The following is a 7,345-nucleotide window of genomic DNA, read 5'->3' on the forward strand; positions in this document are numbered from 1 at the left end:
ATCTTTGTTTCCCTGTCTGCTTTCCCTCTTAGGCCAAGACAGCTAAAATCCCCAGATGCTGATGTTTTTCAGGCTTGTTTCCCACTTGGAGCCTCATGGGCAAATTACTCTGTCATGCAAAGATTTYCTGTAAGAAAAGAGGGGAATTTATTCCTCAGAGTGCAGATTTCTSCAGCCTTTGTGCTGCTGTTGGAGACACCTGATCTGAAGTGCAGCGGTGATTTTTTTGTGATTTTTGGTGGTGTGGGCTGCAGGCAGGGTCACTGTCAGGTGTTTTAGCACTATCTGTGCTAAAAACATTTTAAAATGTCCCAAACTCACACTGGGAAAACATCCATTCTTGCACTGAGGTTCTAAGGCTGGACACTGCAACTGAAAGTGATTTTTTTTTTTTGCTGTTGGATCTGAATTTCTGCATTTACTTTGGGTTTCCTTCTCATCTTGTTGCTTTTTTGGTATTTTTCTCCCGACAGTGAGTTTGGTATCTGCAGCCTCCTCTCTCCTGGMCTCTTCAGGACCTGGGTGACATCTGTCTGYCAGCAATTTGTAGGCAGAATGACACCAAGATGAAAAAAAAATACCTGAAAGAYATCTGAACAGATCTGGGAGAKGTTTGGRGGCAGATAGAGATRTGTGAAAACCTGGACCACACATAAATACACAGACCCACCCTGAGCTGATGCTTTTGCCCAGAGTTAGGATCTCTCTTCAATCAGCATGAAGAGGAACAGGGTATTTAGAAAGCAGGGAGATAATTCAGATTGTTTTATAGACATGAATGCTGTCTCACTGGTCTAATTTTGCCAAATCAACCCAACCTTTTCTAATGAACCTCTGTGATCCAACCAGCACCCATTAATTTCAGGAGAAGCTGGAGTTTTAAATTGAAATTCAGGGCATTTATTGAAGTGCTGAAAGCATTGTAGGATTTTTTTTTACACACAAAGGTAGGAAAGCAGAGCTGCAGGGGTGGAACCACCCATCAGTTCAGTGTGAATGAGGCAGTGGTTGGTACAAAAARCTTCAGAAAAATGTGAGGGATCCAAGCAGAGAGGTCATCTGCACTCCCTCATCATTTCCTTGTGGGCTGCATCTTGATTTCCAGCCACTAAAAACTGCCTCAAGCCCTAAAGAAGAATGCTGAGTAATCACACCATCATTTTCCCTCCTGGTATTATTTTTGTCACTCTCTGTAGATCCTCAGAAATATTCAGCCTCTTGTTTGGTGCTGTGAAGCCCTCTGYGACCTTCTGTGATGGTGATGTTCATAAATTCGTGACATTTAATCGTGTTTCCTTTTATTGGTTTGGGTTTTTTTGTATTCCCACTGCCCTGAATGTCACACAGATAGCAGAGACACCCACCCAGGCTCCTTTCTAATCCTCCCAGCTCTTTTATTCACCTGGCATTTTCAGCCATCCCCCAAACACTGTTTTCCTTTCAACATTGTCTTCCCTGCCTGCCCCAAATCCCTGTTTCTCCCAGGTTTAGGGTTTCTGCTCTGCCCCATTCATGTGTCAAGCCCAACTCCACGTCAGCTGCTGAGCAAAGCTCTCAGGCCCGGGGTAATCTTTAAACTCAGAACATGCTCAAGTGCTCCACTTAACAGAGATCAGATCATTCATGTGCTTAAAGATAAGCTTTGCTTAAGCACTTTGCTGAATTCAGGCCTAAACACACACATTAAATTCATCAGCTAGGACCCCGGTAAATTCTGTCACAAAGGTGCCTATCTCTCCCCGTGGACTATAAAGTGACTAATTTAAACCAGATAGCTAATCTTAATCAGCCAAAAAGAGGTGAGAGGAATCCCATCCTCTGTAGGAACTCTCCATTCTTCTGAGAGGCAATTGATGAGACCCAAAATTGGGTTCTGAATTGAGGCCCAAAAAGTGGTGGGGAGGGAATTTCTGGGTCCTTCCTCCAGCAGAACAGCAGCCAGGAGCTGCAGGTTGGAAAATTAATGGTTTATTTAATTCTCAAACCTGAATTGTGCCCTGTAATGACAACTGAGCAGGTTTTAAACAATCCCTTGTCAGAGATGAGATGTTGAAGTGAGCTGCGTGGCTGTCCTGCTGAAAAACTCCCCAGGAACCCTTCAGCCTTGACCTGGYGGTTCAAAGTTACAGAGATTGAGCTGAAACGTGACTTTCACGTTATCTGGGCTTTTTTTTTTGTTTCAGTTTTGATCGTTAAAGCCGGGGTTGCCACATGGTCAGGAGTGATGTTGGGTTTGTGCCAGCCCTGCCAGGGGCACGAACACACGAGGAATGAGGAGCACAGGCACCCAGGAGCTCCGAGTACACGCTGTGAAATGCAAGGGAGAGCTGCCAGCTGAATACTAAAATGTCCCTCACAAATCTCCTGAATTGGTGTCTCCCTCTTTTTTTTATTTTATTTTTTGTTTTTCATGACAGGAGCTCAAAAGAAATAAAAACCAAACCCAAATCCAAACCAAGATATGGTGTATGACTACCCGTTTTTCATTTTGATGTCACTTGCCTTGGGAGATTTATTGAGGCCCAGGCCTTGATGACCAAGCCCTAATTTTGCTTAGTGTGGACTGCTTGACCATGAGCATGAGAGGCCCATTGTGGAGTAAAGAAAAATAAATCCCTGAAGATATTCCCCATTATTCTGCTGGTTATCCCCTGAAGAATGACACATCTCATTGAGGTTCCAGTGCTGTGTCACAGCTTTAGGTTGGTTCCTTCAGCTGGGGCTCCTTTAGGCAGGGCTGTGAATCCTGGGCTATCAGCAGGCACTAAGCCAGGCTTTTCAGGGTGCTGAGAAGGACCAAATCCAAACCTGTCTGACTGGGAGCCCTTGGTGCTTGGCAGCTTCTGTCYCAGGATTGTCTTGTGCACACAGACCCGCTCACTGGGAGCTCACCAAATTTTTCATTCTCTCTATCCCTTTCCTTTATCCATTCCCTTCCATTTTTGTGCCTCTGTTCTTTGGATTAATTTCCCACATTTGTCCTCCAAACCAAGTAGGGTCTCAACAGGAGCCTTTACTTAGAGCATTACAGGTTTGGAGAGGATGCTCCTCACCCTGTTTCTCCTGAGTAGAGGGATCTCCCCACATCCACAAATCACCAAAACACCCTCAGCTTGGATCTGAGATGGCATTTTGACCTCCAGGAAATATTCTGTCCTCATATGATACTGTTCCCCAGCTAAATGTCACTAATAATAATAATAATAATAATAATAATAATAATAATAATAATAATGGCAATCATTAGAGTGGAAAGACTTGGGGTTTCCACCGTGCAACGGTTGGTTTAAAAATAAAAAAATGAATCAGAAACTCACACTTTTTCCAAGCCAAGAACATTGTGTTGGCCCTGGCGCCTCAGAAGGGAATTAGGAAAGTCTCTCCTGGGCTGGAGAACTTCCTGGCTGATCTGCAGGATTCCTSTGCAGATCCACTGGGACCTGCCCCAGACACAGCAGGGCAATTTCTGGAGGATGGGATCGCTCAGTCTGTGCCCCAGGAAAGGAAAGTTTTGTGTCCTGACAGTGTGTTTGAGCAGCACAGCCCGGGCCATGCATCCAGGCATTAACTTGTGCAAGAAATGGAATGCCATAATTACTCAGATTTGGGGGRAAAAAATAAAATCAGCRAGGGAAAAGCTATCCCCYCCTCCTCCCCCCCTAATAAAGCATGTCATTTCTTAACTGTGCCTCTGAAGTGTTAGTTTGCTTTTGGCATTTTTCCCCTTTATCTAGACCCCTCAAATAAGCCATAATGACAGCAAGAGTTGCATGTTAYTTCATGTACTGCCTTGCAAAGCCCAGGAATTCCTTAGGTGTCTTAAATTATGGGCTTCTTTAGGACAAATGACTTATATTCTGCCTGATATTTACCTGCAAACAGCGCATATATTGGATAGAGTTCATGTCATTATTGCACAGTTGGTCCATGCACTGTTAAAACCTCACGTGTTTCATTGAAAATAGATTTAGCAGAGTTAAAAATAGATTTTAGAAAATAGGAAATAGATTTAATGGAGTTCTAATGAACTCTCACACTGGACAAATCGAATCAGAATATTTGTAGATCTGTGTGTCACAACCAGAAAATCAAACTATCTAAATATCTACCAAAGCTTTTCCCCCAGTTTAAGCTCCTTCTTTTACCTGAAATAATTTTTGATACCAAGTTCATAAAATTTCCTTAGATTTTTCTAGTGGGATCCTTTTCCTTAATTTCATGGACAAGTCTGAAAAAACCCTTTTCCAGCATATTTTCATTGTGTTGGGACCAGAATTTATTAGAAATAAGACAAGAAAACCTAATCCCAGTGATCTTTTCTCCCTGGGAAAAAGGAAAAGATCTGAGGAGTTTCAGTTAAACAATCTCTGTTATGGGGCTGAGTCTCTCCTGGCCTGTAATAGGTTTTGTCATTTAAACTTYTGGAAACTGGGAAAGCAGGAATATTTCTGTGCTGCAGCAGACATTTATATCCACTTTGCACATGTCTAAATGAGCACAGGAGGGACTCAGTGGTGGGAATCTGGACTGTGGATCTTGCACAGTCTGGACCACTAAGCTTTTTCACCGATTCCCAGAGTGAGGAATGATTGCTCTGACATTTTTTCCCTCCTTTCAGTGCTGAAATTCTTATGAGAAATCCGAAGCTGCTATTTTTGGCAGGCGTGAACAGTATGATTTTTGGTACCTTACTTGAAAATGTAATCTATTTTCTTTTAATTGCCTCAACAGCTTTGTGGTCCTCAGCTCTATGAAAATGTTTCAAGCATTAAAAAAAAAAAAACAAGTCTGTAAACTAAAGAAGAGCAGCATTCTGTCCCCACAAAAACACAATCACACAGAATATTGATTCCTAAGAGATCATATACTTTTTCACTGAAACAAAGCCAAATTCTGCTTGCTTTGAACTGCATCAAATTTGGGCCAGTGGACGTGAAAACACCCCCAACCTGGGTTTTCCTGCTAATTCAAATAAGTGACAATGCAGGAGCAATCTTTGCAAGTGTGGGTACTATTTCTTGACCTCTTCTTTTTGACTTTGTTCCTAATGTTCACTAACACTGACCATGACTTTAATTGTATGAAGTTGCCAGCTCTAAGAACTTCAGTAATGAACAGTGCTGTTGTGATTTTTTTTCTGGATCTATATATTTATTTCAAATGAAAAAAAAACCCAAAACATTGGGACTCGATCACATTAGTTGAATGGATGCAATGGGTTGTGCATTGTGCTGTACTGATTTTTGGGCTAAATGGGAACCTCAGGAACTCCTCATTTGTGGGTATTGACATTTTCTGAAGTATTTGTAGGTGAACTTTTATTAGCAGCYCTGTCCTTCACTAGAGGTTAATAAATCACCACTGAATTTGCAGGGRCTCTCAGAACAGATAGGGAACCAAWTCCTCTGAAAGATTACTCYTSTGTTTGTTTAGCCACTGGCTCTTTGCTGGTAACTGATAGGTTTAAGAGCTGGGAATGCTGCATTTCCCTGGATGCTTTAGTTGTCTTGTTAGAGATGGTTGTTTGTGCTTGATAAACGAGGGGATGATGAGGGGCTGGCTAAATAAAAAGGTTTTTTGGGGGTTTTTTTTGTGTTTTTTTTTTTTTTTTTAATCTGTGAAGGTTAGAGATGGGAATTCCTCAAGTAGGCAAAGCCACTGGCTTCTGGCAATGAGTAACTGTTTTGTCTTGGAAGCAACCTGAGCTGGTTAGGGCTCTCTCTTCCTTTCACACATGCACACAAACCCTCTTGGGTCTGCTCCAGAGCCGTGTGATGGCTCAGGAGGAGCCAAAATGCTGCTTCTCCTCGCTTGGCTCAGGATCTCCAAATGTGTAAAATGCATGTGTGTAYCAGTGAACCCCCAGCTGCTTGAAAACACACTCAACTGCACCGGGAAAAGGGCAAAATTGCAAATGGAAATGGGCTAAATGTGCAAAAAGAGGAGTGGGGAAGCCTGACTGAGGGAGCCATTACAGTTTGGAGAAATGTCAAAGTGGACAAGGCAATTTTAGGGGTCATTCAGGTTCAGGCTGGGCAGACACGTGAGAAATTACATTTGGTTTGCAATTTGAACAGAGCACAGGTATCAGAATGGAGCATAAATATCTGTGTGCACTTGGCWCTGATGTCCTGACTGACTGGGGCTCATGTGTGGATACCCAAAATAAAATGTATGGCCAAACTGTTCCAAAAAGTACCCCTATTTTTTTTTTTTTTTTTTTTTTTTTTTCTTTTCTGGAAGTTTGTAGCCGAGTGCACATCACTGGAAACATTTCAGTTTTAAAATCCCACTGCAGCTGCTGGGATTCCAGGCAATGTGTCTCTGCTCTGCCCTTGCAGATTTATATTTATGGTCTCCATCAGCCAAGGTGTCCATAGGCATTCAAATTGCACTGTTTGACACCCAGGGGTGCCATCCAACCTCAGCAATTCTCTGTTTCTGCAGCCCCTCTCTTGGACATTGCAGCAGTTGTGAGATGGTTTGAATTTGCAATTTTGCCTTCAGTTTGGCTTTTCTGCCTTACAGAGRGGTTATTTTTCAAAAGTGCATAATGTAAAAATAATGATTTGAATGTAACGATTACAAGTGGGTCAAAGAAGCTGGGATGTGAATTGTACCAGGGGAGTGTTTGGAGYTTGCTCATGAGCTGTTGGCTTCCCAAAGGCTTTTTGATAAACAGGCAAAAAGGTTGATGGTTTGGCAATTGAAGTGGACAGAGATCAGAAGCTGTCCCCTCTCGTTATCTGAGGAAAGGAATGGTTAATGCTGGGCTGCCTTAATTGCAATCTGACTTAATGAGGAGTAAATTCACGGTGTGAAAAATGAGACAAACCAGCTTCTTTTCCCTGAGGCTTCTACAAGAGGGGTTATTTCCCTGTGGAAAGCAGCTGTTCAGCTGCCCAGGAGCAGAAGCAGGATGACACATGGTACCTGTGTGTGTCACATCTGTGTGCTCCAGCTGCAGCTGGCTCTGCTCTCCAGGTAACTCTGGGTGCTGGCACATTGTCTGAAAATCAGACTGGCCTGGGAGACCATGGGGGAGCAGGGAAGGGAGTGCAGTCCTTGCCATAATCGTTAATACCTGCATGGAAAGAGTGGGATTACTCWGTAGGATGCCAAGGGTTCCCTGTASARCACARTGCMATGGCCCCAGTGCACCATGCAGAGCAGTTTTTTGAGCCCCTCTCCAATCCCAGCATTGCTCCATGAGTTTTTGGCTGGTCTGCCTGCAGGCTGGGGCTCTGCTCCCATCCTGGGGTGCATTTCAGCTCCCTGGAGCTCCTCCAGCAGCAGGAGCATCCCATGGGATCACAGGGGTGGAGAACTCGAGAGCTGGGTTAGG

The sequence above is a fragment of the Malurus melanocephalus genome, unplaced genomic scaffold, assembly GCF_030028575.1.
Source record: "Malurus melanocephalus ecotype Western Australia unplaced genomic scaffold, MMel_1.1 scaffold_557, whole genome shotgun sequence".
NCBI classification, from domain to species: Eukaryota; Metazoa; Chordata; class Aves; order Passeriformes; family Maluridae; genus Malurus; species Malurus melanocephalus.